This window comes from Rhynchophorus ferrugineus, unplaced genomic scaffold (assembly GCF_030347505.1).
Source record: "Rhynchophorus ferrugineus isolate W39M unplaced genomic scaffold, kcgeb_rfMv2 rfM1, whole genome shotgun sequence".
Taxonomy (NCBI): Eukaryota; Metazoa; Arthropoda; class Insecta; order Coleoptera; family Curculionidae; genus Rhynchophorus; species Rhynchophorus ferrugineus.
The window spans coordinates 39348663-39364185 of NW_027472580.1; the positions used below are offsets into that span (position 1 = coordinate 39348663).

At 31.5% G+C, this 15523-nt stretch overlaps 1 long non-coding RNA gene across 1 annotated transcript in view; it reads left to right on the forward strand.

The window, feature by feature from the left end:
• Positions 1–15523, forward strand: part of LOC143197112 (uncharacterized) — a 250567-nt gene that overhangs the window by 106284 nt on the left and 128760 nt on the right. The window contains exon 3 of the long non-coding RNA XR_013005930.1: positions 2663–2690. This is a non-coding gene — a long non-coding RNA (uncharacterized LOC143197112). The remainder of the gene's footprint in view (positions 1–2662; positions 2691–15523) is intronic.

Sequence of the window (15523 nt, forward strand, 5' to 3'; positions counted from 1 at the left end):
TGGAAAATTTTAGTCTACAGAATTTATCCGAACAAACTATTGAACCAAAAAAAATTGCAATACATTTTACTCTATTTTATTGAGCAACTCTATATGTAGCGGCCACTTGAAATTATATCGACTCAGGTGTGTCTTCATCGAGTAAAAATAGAATAGTGATTCAAGATGGTCTATGCAAAAACTTCTTGAAAGGTTACGTGGGTACGCTATATAGTTCGGACCATATTTCTTGCCGAGATAATTCATATCTAGTGTTACTTATTTATAGCGTTGTAGTATTGTTGGGATGTTATTTGTTTGGTTACACCTTATTCTAGTAGAGTCTTGCTGGAACACCTACCAAATGTGTTAAAATAATTTGTGATACCGCTTGTTGAACACATGTGTTCATATTTGTACAGGATGGTTGAAGTCCGGTTCAGTTTCAACCTGTTTCAAAAAATGTGTTGAAATATTCATGCTTACATAGTTGCTCAATAATACTCACCCGAAATATATATAAATATTTTTATATATAAAAATATACTCTATAATAATTTCAATGACCTTCATTTTTAAAAGAAAATAAATTCTTCTAAAAAATCTTGTATCTTTATATACCATATATAATTATTATGTCTGTGTGTATGTAATTGAACTCCTCCTAAACAGTTGGACCGATTTTATTTAAATTTTTGGTGTGCGTTTATGTAGACTCGAGATTGGTCTAGAATTATACGCGGACCCGGTAGGTGGCGCTGCAATAATTTTAAACATTTTTCGATTATAAGAATACAAGAACATCAGAACATAATCGAATAATCAAAATATTTTTGAAATATATATTTCCATCCAAGCTGAGACAGGACAACGTCTGTTGGATCCGCTGGTATAAAAAGTCGCCTCTTCTTTTCGTAAATAAAATATTTTTTTCAAGTAAATCAATGGTTCTTGTTTTTAAAACTCTTTCCTATTTTATAATTGGAGCAGTCAATATGATTCCGGGAAGATCATAAGGCTGTTCTCTTTTAAATTAATTCAATTAAGCCCGAATTAAATTAATCATCAAGAAAAATAGGTTGATGTTGGATTGATAATCGCTCCACAGTTACTGAAACTATTCCTTGGTGTAATTCAGTGGAATTTGGGAGAAAGCATCGCAGCTGAAGCTTTAACGTCACAAAAAGTGTATTGAAGGATCTCAAAGACCCGTAGTCATAAAATATTACAAATAAGAAACAGTCAAGCTTTAAAAAACATCCCTAGTCCGTGGATTTTATACAGATGCATCATATTTCAAGGTGTAAAGCGCCCAACGTCTGTAGCAGCTCAGCTTCTTAACCGTAAACTATTGGAATCTAAAGTGACCAAAACTTGGGAAACAATTCCATTCAGAGATGCCATGGAAATTTTGGTAGAAACAGTACCACTTAGAAGATCAATGTATTACAAATATTAGCTGTCTAGATGGGACAACGATCACATCCATCTCAACTGTCTTCTAATTGCGTTCGAGTAGATATTTACCCGGAATGCCAAAGCAAATGAATAAACTATATATTTAACATCAAATTACTCATTTGATGAAGAAAATGATTCCAAGATAAGAATTTCATAAGAGCTAGGAATATGTTCACTCAGTTATTTCGACTCTACAATAAATTTATTTGTGCTCTTGCACTATCTGAAGAAAACGGAACATATTCCAAAAGTGTCATCATCAAGTAGAAAGTTTTTCATTAATAACAAGTGCCAAAGATATTCAATAAACAGTTTTATTTTTATACACAGTGTCTTATATTATTTTATAGTTTATTTCAAATTAGATGATAACATAAAATTAAATATATTTCTTTAATTTTCTGAAAAACCATTTAATAATTTTTAATTTTTTTAATAACCTTTTAAATTGGTACTATGTAATTTTAAAGGTTTCGCATATTATGATAGTTATTTTTAAATATTTGGTATAGTTTGATACTTAATTGTAGCAATTAGTTAATAATATCAAGATGTATTGCGAAAGTATATAGATATTTTTTCTCCGATAGATCTACAGATCAATTTCGATATTTTTCTCGGTGGTCGACGCCCCTAACCTCCTCTATTCTTACAATTAATGTTTTATACCATGGAATATGAATTAATTCGAAATAGCAACTTAGATTGCTTACATAACCTAAGTGTGACATAAAATATTAGACAGATTGAAATTAATGGGTAGTGGTAGTACTGGTAATAGGTATTTAAGTAACCGACTGCAATATAAAGAGTTATTTTACTGAAAAATCCTTATAATGACCAGAAGACTAAATAAAGAATTAACTTTAAAAGTGCCATTACGGTGCTTATTAGATCCATAAGCGTGAGCTTCAATCCGGACGAATTGTGTATCTCATTTGGTCTTACGTAAGATTGTTGTAAGATAACACTTTTATAGCTTTTATTAAGTTGTATTTCAGATAGAGCTAGAGATAACGGGCGTGCGGTCCTTTTTTTTTCTTAGCTTCAGCAATTTGGTCATGTCAAACGATCGAGTTCCGATTTCATTACAGATAGTAGCCGTATGATCGCTCACGATAAATAACCTTCATTTTGATTGTTAATTAAATAAGATATTGGTAAATTTATTGCTAAATCTCCAGACCATTTTAAGTTTTTAATATGTTTTGTTTGTTTTCAGATTATGCGAGAAACTGTCTCGAGTTTTGGTGAGTAAAAGTACTTTTTCTAAATAGGTAATATGAAAATTAATTACTTATTATAAATATTTGTATAATTATCATTGATCGATTAATAAGTTTTTGCATGTATTTTGATCAGAAATTTCTATTGGTAAATATGCGAAATTATTATTTAACGACCTAACCTAACTATTAGATTCGATGGTTTTTAACATTTTTTTACACAAAAAATAGTTTTCCATTTGGTATTAAGTCTTATTATGTATATACTTCGTAATCATGAAACGTTCATATTTTCATTTTCGATGCTCTTTGTTTTAGTTGTTAGATTTGCAGAAATCTGCTACCAAACCCGATCAAATAATTTTAGAAACTTAAAGTGATGCTGCCCCGGTACTTCACAAATGTCGATTTTGGTTTCAATGACTTAGAACCTAGAATAAAGAAATTAAAAGTGAAAGTTATATGGAAAAATCCGGTCCCACGTTTAAACTTTTCGGAAACCCCGTTACGCGGCCAAATGTAAATGAAAAATGCAACAGCTATATGTGTGTTTATCTCTCGTTCGGCCTCGGTATTAACAATTCTAACCTAAGAAGTTAACGGCCATTTTGAGGTGATATAATTTGTATTGTTTATTTACGTCAAGTTTTTCGGTCTGCGTTTTTATATACATTTGGCAATTACTTTAGATTATTCTGTGTATTTTAATTTATTAGTGTAAAAAACGAAAACTTTAAGGGGATATCTTATGATCTCCTATGTAGGCCCAGGAAAGTTTGTAATCATTTTAAAAATGAAGACTATAGACCAAAATGTGGAAAGCCATGGCTGAAACAAGATGTAATTCCTACTAGTAATTTAAATAGTAAGTATTTTGTTAAATAATAATGATTTGTTGCATTGATATAATTAAGCAATATTTATTGAGATTCTTTACATATACTACAAGACAACGAACGTATGCCCCCAATGGCAATATTAAATCACATAAGTTTTTTGAGGCTGATAGATATATAGGAGATTCTTTTACCCCAACAAAATCCAGAAGTAAGTATATAATAAGAAACTTATGTTTATTATTAGAGAATGGAGGTTCTAACTTGAAATTTATATGTTCATTTACAGATAACTCAGCCTGTCCCATCAGTTTCGTTTTAGGTTGGATGAAAAACTAATGGCTCTATCCTTATTGAAATGCAGTGGCATAGGATATAAACTGTTATCGAAGATATTCTGCTTGCCTTCTAAAAGAACATTACTGCAGATACTGAATAAGGTTTCTTTTTGCTGCTGGAGTAGTAACCTCTAATTTTGGTCGTTAGTTCAGAAACTTGACTGTATAGGCCGAACTGAAGTTGTCATATTTGACAAAATGTACCTCAATTTAAGTAGGTTGTTAATTTAGTTGATTCTAAAAAATAATACAACGGAACCATTAATAGTTATATTATCTTATTTTAATGTTTGTCTTAGGTTTGTTTTAAATATTAGAGAGAAGATAATATCAGTGGATTACGTGTTTTCGGTAGTGAAGATATATCTGTGAATATATCAATGTCTTTATGGTTAAGGAAAATTAATGTAATTGTAATATATCAATAAAATATATTTAAATATATTTATTTTGTTATTTTCCCAGTAAAATTGAAAGATTTTTTTAATTTCCCGCCAAAATTTTTTATTATACATTTTTAAATTTCCCGTTCAAATTTTTAAATTTGCCGCCGTAACTAACTGTCATACGGCGCATGCGCAAGCACCCTCACACGAGGATTCCGGGCGTAACTTAGAACCAATTTTAACATAGGAGATGCGCTTCTAAGTTTCTTTATTCTAAAACTTAGAACTGGTCACTGACAAATAATGACCTAGAGAACTAAAAGAGTTCAAGAACAACAAACTCAAAAAAAAACTTTTAAACAGAAAAGAAGAAGAGGGAAAATATATACAATACGAATTGACTAAAAGGTTGTTTTAACATCGCGCTTTCATTGTTTATGAGGCAAAAAGCAACATTTTCTGTGGCGTTTTGTGACTGGTAATGGAATCTGAATCTAATACCAAACGCAAAAGCCAATACCAAACGCAAAAAGCTACTTCAGGTGTCTACCGACGTTAACAAATTGAACAAATTTATCGACGTACTATTTCAAAAAGATTAATAATAGCTAGTATCAGATATAAAGTTATATCTATACTCTGGGTTATATCCATACATCGAAGTTATTGAGGAATCAAGTTATATTTTCGTCTAATTATAACCTATTAATAAAAAAAACAATGTATATGCTACTCTTTATTAAATAATATAACAGTGATTAATAAGGAGGTAACTGAATATTATTTATATGTCTTATCATTTTACGTCTCAAATTTATCTCAGGTTAATCTTATGAACCAAGCAAAAAATATACAAACATAATATTTGTTTATTATACCTTACCAGTACCAAAATGTACAAAAATTACGCATGAAGAGTATGAGAAGAGTATTCGTTAATTTCTTTAATAAACAAGACTTCTTATTTTTCTACCATCATCGACCTTTATTTATATAAAAATTAATATAATATAATTTGACAGAAAATGTTCTATTCCTTTTATTAACATAGTCTCTATCTTATGTACGTAATATCCTATAGATTGCTGCATTGGTATACTTCCATACATGATGATTTATTGATTTTTAAAATCTATCTCTCCTATTTCTTGGGCCATGCTGCTTGATAAGTTTCTGTGGACTTTATCTATTATATTTCCTATGGCTTATCGAATATCAGTTATTTTCGTCTGATTTAATAATTTTCTCGTCTATACTAGAAGAATATGCGGATCACTAGCTGATTACGTCTTTTATATCATTATTTTTTGTTTAAACTAAGCCCAATGTATGTTTATTCATCTGTGATTTGTGTCAATAGTTCCGCTAATCCTCATACGAAAGTTGAGGAAGCGCTGGAAGTAAACCTCATTTTGCAAGCTTAAAGTCACTATCCAGTTGTAGCGACCTTGAGGCATGTCGAATTTTACATAGTGGAATAACGGTCTACAAAATACCCAGAAATATAATCTCAGATGTTGAACACGGGCGGGGTGCCAGCAGCGCCAACTAGAACACGATAACGAATAGCTGGCAACCTCGAGACGTTTATCTGGGATGTTATTGAAGGGTATTTCGATCATTCAGTACCTGACCATCGTTTGGTTTAGACGTGCCACCATCGACTGCCCAAGCTTCATCACCAGGTAACACCGCTGTCATCCGTTTTACCTATTTTGTATTTTCTACATTTTTATATTACTTCAATAAATAACGGCCACAAAATGTAAACACCACTCTTTCATTTCGTTTTACCTCCATTCACCGAGCCACGTCATTTGCCCTAAACGTTTTACAGTTCGAATTTTAAGTATATTTTATGGTATATAGAGTTATATAGAATGAAGGAAAGATGTCTAGTAGCCTGTAAAATGTTTTTGTGAATGCTTGCCTGGATTCTAAATTATCCAAAGGATTCTCTGATATTCTGATATTAAAGAAACAAGCAGTTTTGTAGCGACAGTGGTTAAACTACTATTGCTACTACTGCTATAGTTGAGGTTTTAATTCCCACCATGGCATGTTTTTTCTTATGTTTACGAAAGACTATAGTATAAAATCTGACAAGAATAGTTATCCCGGTCCATAAAACAGGCTGGATAGTAGATAGTTAATTAGTCGTAAGCTTAATGCCAAGACCAGTAGTTTGTAACCTGTGTTAAACTATAGATACAATCCAAATAATACAAAAAAACATTGAATAGGGAATGGTATTACTATTTAAGAATCACTTAATTTTTTTGCAAAATTAGATTTTATGTAAAAATTAATTTTAAAGTACGAAACTACGCCACTGCTATACACCATGCAAGTTTAAACAAAAAAATAAACTCCATGCTGTATTGACCAAAAGAAAAAAATCCAACATATTTAATTATGAAGGAATGTAACATCTTTCTAACTGATCCCTGTCACTTTTGAACGTCCAGCTCGATCAAGCAGATAAAATAATCAGATTTCTCTTCATATCTTTTAGCATATTAATTATGGGTGAGCAGCTGGCCATCACGATTGCCCTTTCGAAGTGTCGATGACAAATAGTGCGGAGGTTCAAGATGGACGCTCGCCGTAAACGATATGCAAAACCATCTTTAATCCGATGTTCTGTTGCTGGCTTAATCCCGTTGAATAACTAATGAAATGTTTTTATATTTGTAAATTATCAACGATTAAAACGAATGACTATTTGCCCCATTGAGGATTTAACGTAATTTTCTGTCTTCATTATTAATATCAGAAATTGATAAAAAGTAAAGCTCAATTGATTGATACAATGTTACTATCAAAGAAAAAAAATTGCTTTACTTCACTAACTTCACTCATTAGATTCTGGTAGATTAATGTACAAATTCGGGAGTTTAAATCACTTTGCTAATTTAATCGTTTACACCGGCAATTCCACAAAATGTGAAGTTACGAAATGCTCACTCAGTAAATAAGTGTATCTACTGTCCTGCACACGTCTTGGCGTCAATACAACTAGGACAAAATATTTATAGCTGCGGGTTTTTCCAGGATCAAATACAAAATTAATTGGTATTAATAACCGAGGCACTTTAGGCAAGGTACTCAAATTATGTCGATTTCTAATAAAAATGGCATTGATTCAATGAAATTTTTTGATGAAGCATTTCTAAAAGTCGTCTACACCAATCCAAGAGGCGTTTAAAAAACGCGATTGCAAATAGGTAGTTAACAAGAATCGCTCCATTTACAAGCCGAAATCTATAGCTTTTAAAAACCAAAATTCTAGGTACGCTGTATAAATTTCGAGAAACTCTAATGAAACTACTCTTGTGGGGGAAAATCAACAACCTCATTTATATTAAGACAAATTATATTGATTAAATATGATTTGAATTTTTAGATTTCTGGCGTAAGTACACTGAATGTGTTCTTCTTTCTTACCATTTTCTACAAGAAAATCCTTTATAATTGTTACATAATCATGGAAAGATTATAACTTATTTTTTTGAAAACTTGAAAATCAACTTGTCGTGCCCAATTACGAAGCATTAATAATTACATCAATATTATCGTCAGACCTCATCCCATTTAAAACAAATGTGTGTGAATAAGTGTCTGGGAATATGTTTTGAGTTGGTATTAGGAATTAATATTCTGAAGTAGCTAACAAGAGCTTTTCAACTTTATTTCCATTTGTCATAACAAATGAGTGTAAAACAGTTCTTTCGATAGAGTTTTATCACATCAGGAATCAAATAATTAAAGTATCTCACTTCTAAAATATTCCTCATAAAAGTTTTTATTGTTATTTAATAGTGTAGCGACCTTGAGGCATGTCAAATTTTACATAGTCGAATAAAGATCTACAAAATACCCAGAAATATAATCCCAGATGTTGAACACGGGTGGGGTGCCAGCAGCGCCAACTAGAACACGATAACGAATACCTAGCAACCCCGAGACGTTTATCTGGGAGATTATTGAAGGGCATTTTCATTCATTGAGTAGCCGACCATCGTTTGGTTTAGACGTGCCACCATCGACTGCCCATGCCTTGTCACCAGGTAACACCGCTTCCATCCGTTTTATCTATTTTGTTTTTTCCACATTTTTATATTACTTCAATAAATAATGGTCACGGAATGTAAACCACCACTGTTTCATTTCATTTTACCTCCATTCACCGAAACCTTAAAATGGTAATGTATTTAATTTGCAATCATTTGCTCATCACTATGCTTTAAATTTTTCAATAAGAAAATGTTAATCGGAAAAAATACTTAGCATGTGATTCGGAACTCCTGCAGCACAAACAGCAGTATTGATTGAGTTGACCCGAATTCTGGCTCTATAGTGATAATGGTTACAGAAATTAACATATTAGTAAATTTCAGAAAAATAATTAAAGAATAGAATGTTACTATCATAAAAAGATTAATATATATTTTCGTGTAAAAAGATATTATCGAAATAACTAAACCGCAAACGGTTTATTAACTTTTCCGGTTCATATAGATTCCAACCAATATTCGTGTAATATCCAATCATATTAGTCTATAGACTGAAACTGAAATAGACACTACTTGCAGGTGATCGATTTTGCAACTTTTATGTAAGTTTCTCTTGTTTAATGTATGTTATTATTTATTCATCCTTGACTTTTAAGTCAGTTAAATATTAATTAAAGCTATGTAAAATTTCTAATATAGGGTAAGGCAAAAGTACCGCTACCATTTTGATTGTGCTCCATCTTGGTTATGCGAAATTTAGCTTAGTTTCGCTTTAACCATTCTATTGTGTAGACATCCAAATTCTTTTGTGGATAAATATACGTCACAAGACGAGCAGAAATAGTGATAATATTTAATGATTTATTTATTGATATTGTTCCATTATTGCCACTCAACGGAAATTGCGTCAATGGTAGCGAGACTTTTGTTCCAACCTATATAACAGACACTACTAGTTGTTATTAAGTTAATACAAAAATTCATATATATATTTCTATATTCTTATGCGAAAATATCCTGTTTTATATAACTATTTTTACATCAATTTGTAATTAAAGATGGAATTATCAAATTCAGACGACAAATTTAAAATCTGATATTCATGTTTTCTAAATAAACAATATAAAATTTCAAATTATATTATATAAAAGATAGGATTTTCCTCCTAATATATAGTTTCACTTCATCTTTTAAAGAAATCATGACACTAATTGTGAAAGTATATCTTATTAAACTATGATAATACCGTATAAAACTCATTAGCTATCTATCAGTTTTAATTAAACATTTATTTAATATATGAGTCCACAGCGTTAATTGTTTTTCAGTCCTGAATTCTTAAGGTAAATTAAATTGTTGTACGTTGAATACGGTTTTCAGTCTTCGATTAAATACATCCGTAAGTCATTAGCAGCACCTATTAATATTTAATTATCAGATATAAATTTATTATTTAGATCTATATAGATTAATATTAAGTACATATATATTATAGATTTATTTATATTTTTTCAACCACTTAAATTTAAGAAATTGCACCTGGAGATTGAAATGTTTGTTAATAGACAAGCCTTATTTATAATGAGTGAAATAAGAAGCTATGAACACAATTAAAATTATACAGTGTCATGCAAATAATATAATGACCGCTATTAAAACTTATTTTATTTTACTCTTATGAATATTGTAAACTACATTACATTAATAGGTTTCGTTCTCTTTCGTTCAAAATTATCTATTCGGCGGTCTGAAACAACTTTTCTAACATAAATAAGATTACGTCTTTTGAACTCCTTTTTCATAGTTAAAAGCATTGTTTATTGATATAATTGTCTAACACGTCACGTTCCTTAGTAATAGTGAAATATTTACGCTTAAAAACTGTAATACTCCACAATGCCAGCCAATATCCTTCCACCCAATATAAAGTTTGTGCTGATTTAAAAGTTGTTGCTATATACCTTTGACTACAGGGAAGTTTCATGAAATATTGTTGTTTTCTCCCTTTGTGGAATATTAGAGACTCCAAAAACTACTATGAAGTTAAATATTGGTCAAAAAATATTGACTTTCTTTGACTCAATCGTTAAATATGAACCTCTTATTCGAAATGAAAATATGATTCTCTCACTCTTATATATAAAACTTAGTTTAATGAAAAATTTTGTCAAGGCCACGGATAAAAATACTAAACATTTTTGTATTTGGGAACTGTTTTCTCTAAATTAAGCGATGCGAAATTAAAGAAGGCATTTTTGTTGACCCACAAATAAGAAAACTTTAAACTCCTTACCGCGAAGACTTAGGCTTGGTTATCTCTAAAGAAAGTAATTCATAGATTTTAGGCAACCTTGAAGCTGAAAATGACGGATTTTTAATGAATAAACTGTAACAAAAGCTTAAAACGATGTGAACAAAGTAAACGCTTTCATAAGGATATAAAACAGATAGAGGATTGTTATCAAGGAAGACGGAATGCTAAAATGCTAGCAGATTACTGCTGGTTTATAATGAAAGATGATTCTACTTTTCACGAGAGGAAAAGTTAATATTTCGTAATTTTCTTTGAGAATAACAGATGTGGGTAGTTTTTTCTATAGACCATTTAAAAATGTCACACAGTAATATTACTATAACATAACACAAATAAATGATGCTGTTGATATAAGGGATATATTTTGCCATCAATATATGAAATAGGGCCGCCACCAATTGATAAAGAACTTCAAAATTTTTATACAAAAATAGACTATTAGTAACCCAGCCGCGGATGCCATTTTGAACCAAAGTTATATTATATTAATTTCAGAAATATTATAGATCAAAACACAATCTCAATTCTAATAGAAACTAACTAACTTTATATGGAAAATAATATATTGCTTTATATCTACAAGCTAGACTAGACCTGTATAAAATAATATAATTATTATTAATTTTAATATCTGAAGAATTAAGTAAAACCCAGAGTATTACGATTTTCTTCTTATAAAGGTTTATTTTTTTTTATTCTCCTACGTATCAACGATCTGCTCAATCGATAAGCAATAAGTAAATTATGTGATTTTCATTATACGGGATAGAGGCAAGGCAATATGAACACCATGTAATATAGTATATCTCATATGAGCATGAGAATATCTTCAGACATCTTATGGCCAGCACAATTTCCAGACCTCAACATAATTCAACCCTTATGAACAGTTTTAGAGCAGGTAGTGAGAAATATATTTCCATCTCCAACATCATTGAGGCAATTGGCCGACGTTTTGGTACAAAAGTGGAACTACGTTCCGTTAGAAACAATTAAAGACGTTAGACACTCTACAAATCTATTCCGCGAAGAATTGCAGTTGTACTTTAATACAAGGGTGGTTCAAATATGATCGAGACAAATACTCGTTTCCGACAACGTTTCCGACACGTTTACTTACTATTCATGTGCGCACGAACTCCTTTACCTCATCGTCGGTGTTGAATTTTTGACCTACGAGAGCTCCTTTCAGTGGTCCAAACATGTGGTAGTCACAGGGTAATAAATCCGGACTGTAAGGGTGGTGTTCCAATACCTCCCACCCTAAATCCGATATTGTATCGAGCGTGAGACGCGTGGTATGAAGGTGTGCGTTATCCTGGAGAAGAATCGCACTTCGTGCCGGAATGCTCCTCCGTTTCGAGCGATAAGCGGGTTTCACGTATGTTTTCAGAAGGTTAGAGTAGAATGCAACCTTAATTTTACGTTGGGTGTGCAGGACATCGACGTACAGCACGCCCCGTCTGTCTCAGAACACCGTACACAGAACCTTACCCGCGGACCTGGTTATTTTCCCTTTAACTGGCGCCCCTTCCTCCTTCTTCTTCCACTTTCTAGAGGGCATCTTGGTTAGATGGTTAGATTTGGTGCTTTAGAGTGTAACAGTGTACCCATGTCTCGTCTGTAGTGAAGATCGCGTTAAAAAAGCGCTCCCGTCCGCCTCGTATCGCACAAGCAACTACACTACGAATCCTAATGCGAGTTCAGCCGAATTGTCTCAATCATTCATCCTGCGGTCCTCCAAAATGAATTTTTTCACGGCGGTTCGCGGTCGACGGTCATGCGGCTCACTCTCGATGGTTTCGCGGCCATCCTTGAATGCTTTGGTCCATTTAAACAGGACAGCCCTACTCAGGCACACCGAACTGATTTCGCACTTGACTCAAGGTCGCAGCACGCGCGTTAAATATGCGCTCCTGACGAAAATTATCACATACTCAAGCCACGACCTTCAAAACATACATGCGCGCCATCTTCATCATATTTGAACCACCCTCGTAGTAAATTAATACGGTATAATAAGCACAAGTCAAGACTTCTCTCAGTAAGTGCACTCTTCTACAAATTTATAATCTGGAACTTAATTTTATCTTATTCTAAAGGCTAGTATTATTAATCAAATCGTATGGTAGTATATTTTTATCCTGCGAACTTGGTTTGACCAATGCATTGGGATGCACTAACATTTTCTAAGTGTATTTTCACTGCGATTATAATAACTTAAGTTTTAGAAGATATAATACTTGATTAGTTTATTAGATACGTAATACTTCAACATTTGCACTCAAAACTTTATTTTGGAACTTCTGAAGGATGGCTAAGTTAGATTTGCTAGTACTACCCTAGAGTACTACCCTTATAACTTGTACAGCAGTACCTTAATACCTAAGGATAATTGTTTACATTTTATTAATATATGTTTCTACCAAGTTAAGCTTTGTTCCAAATACTTTCCCGGATATATAAATTTTTCTGTTTGCTGGAGTTCATAATCACTAACATTTACGGGGGAACAAATTCTGCTACACAGGACGAATGTCATGTGATAGGTAACATAGATATGATAGGTTATAGTAATGGTTCTTAAGATCGATATGTTGGGTTTATAGAAAATTCATAATGATGGCGAAGGGCACCACTCCGTAAAACATCTGGATATATTGAATTTATTTCTCATCCTGTTTCACAATAAACTTTATATCTATGATGTACGATTTTAGTAGTTGGCAGTGTGATTAGGTCAGAGACATATTCATTTTAATTTGCAATCCAGCGTGCCACACCTTATCTTCAAAAGTTTGAGACAAGTCGAGAAATGCAACCGAACATTATTTTTAATCATTTAAGTTTTTATTTATTTGGTTGACTCACCTGTAAGCTTCTTTCGTGTTTGTTATGAAAACCAATTTGATGCCCCGGAATAATATTTCTTTCTTCTGTGATTCTCCGCGATTATTTTGAGCCTCTTGATGTATAGCTTCTCAAAAACTTCGGATGTCACAGGTGACAGAATTATGAAAGAAAGTGAGATTACGTGACAAGGACTAGGACCAGGACGCCTAAGAAATCACTTGGACAAATAAATTTAAGTTTTGTATGAAAGATGTGCCAATTTTTAATTTAATTTAATAATGTTTGCTAGTGATTGATTTCGATTTGCAGAATAATTTAACGGAAGAATTACTAGATAGTGAAGCACTAGTTATACCATATGCCTTTTAAAAAATAAAAAATAAATTAATAGGTATATAGTATTGGTACAGAGTAAATTGGTATAGAGTAAATTAATTATTTCAAAGGAATTTCGTGAAGAAATCTTAAAAATACTATAAAACGAGAATTGGAATAATATTAAAACATAAGACGTTGCATATCTATATATAAATCGACGGATTTTCAAAGTAATCATGTGATCAATCAATCATGAAACGTTCCATCGCCAATAGCTGCCAACGGCACACCTAAACCTTATGACTATCGGCAATATGGGAATATATTGATCATAACCCACTGTTACGCAAGCCGCGCATAACAATTTTTAGTAAAGGAGCAAGCTAATCAAAATTTACAATTACCACCTTCAGATAAGGAAAAATATCATAAAACGTTCTTACAACATTGAATGATCGACTAAGTTCTCTTAGGCTGATTTTACATCTCTATTTTAATATTTGGAATTCCGGCCAGCTATAGTTATTACTAAAACTTATTATTATGTTATGCAAAATATTGCAATATATTAAATAGTATTGAAGTGATAATAAAATATGCATACATAAATTTATGTTTTCTTACTTACATTGTAGTATAATTTAAACTCTGCTTTATATATTTAGTTTCATTATTTCATTCTAACTATTCTGTTTATACAGTTAACTACAGGATTAGAGACACAGAGAAAACTTATAAAAAACAATGAATTCAATGAAGATCTTATCGCGAAAAGTTAGCGGCTTGGTTATCTACAAAGAAAGTAATTCATGGATGTTTAGGAAATTTTAAAGCTGAAAATGTCGAGTTTTAAGTGAATGGCCTGTTACAAAGCTTAAAACGATGGTGTGCAGAATTTGCACATACTCTTGGAATGATGAGTGACGAACAAGATGAATGCTTTCACCATGATATAAAACAGATAGAGGAGTGTTATCAAGGAAGATGGAATGCTAAAATATTAGCAAATTACTGTTAGTTTGTAATGAAAGAGGATTCTATTTTTCACACAATATATTACTACTTTTATAATATTAATGTAATAATATTAATAATATAAATAAATAGATGTTATTTAAAAAATTTAAATCACTCTAATTTATCATATATTTTAAATGGCTTGTGTTACAAAAGCTGTTACTGCTTTATATATTTGGTTTCCTGATTTCATTCTCAATATTCTATTTATACAGTTTACTCATGAGTTACCTCAGGATTAGGGAGGGTATCCCTTTCTAGCTTCATTAATCTAGTAGATTTATAGTATCACAAAAGTATACTAAATGACTAATGTAACAAAAACGATGTCTCTATAAGCCTATTGGGTTTATTCTAAACAAAACACTGAAAATTCATGTGACAAACCAGCAACCTGAGTTTCCCCGAATTTCTTCTTGGTTTAGGTCTCCAGAGGTATAACAACAAAGAACTCCAGTTCGTTGAAAAGTACAATATCCTCTCGGTGGGATTTAGATGGGAATTCAATTTCGAAAAAAAGGAAACGTTCATGAATCTATAAAAAATATAATATACTTTTATTATATTTTACATAATTAATTTTTGAGTAGATACGCTTAATAAAATCTTAATTACAAGTTAATTTGTTACCACTTTTCATTTGTACATGGATCAATTTACAAGCATATATATATATATATATATATATATATATATATATATATATATATATATATATATATGCATCAGTATGTATATTGCAAATTAAATTTAAGTTACTTTTACGTTAAATTATTACA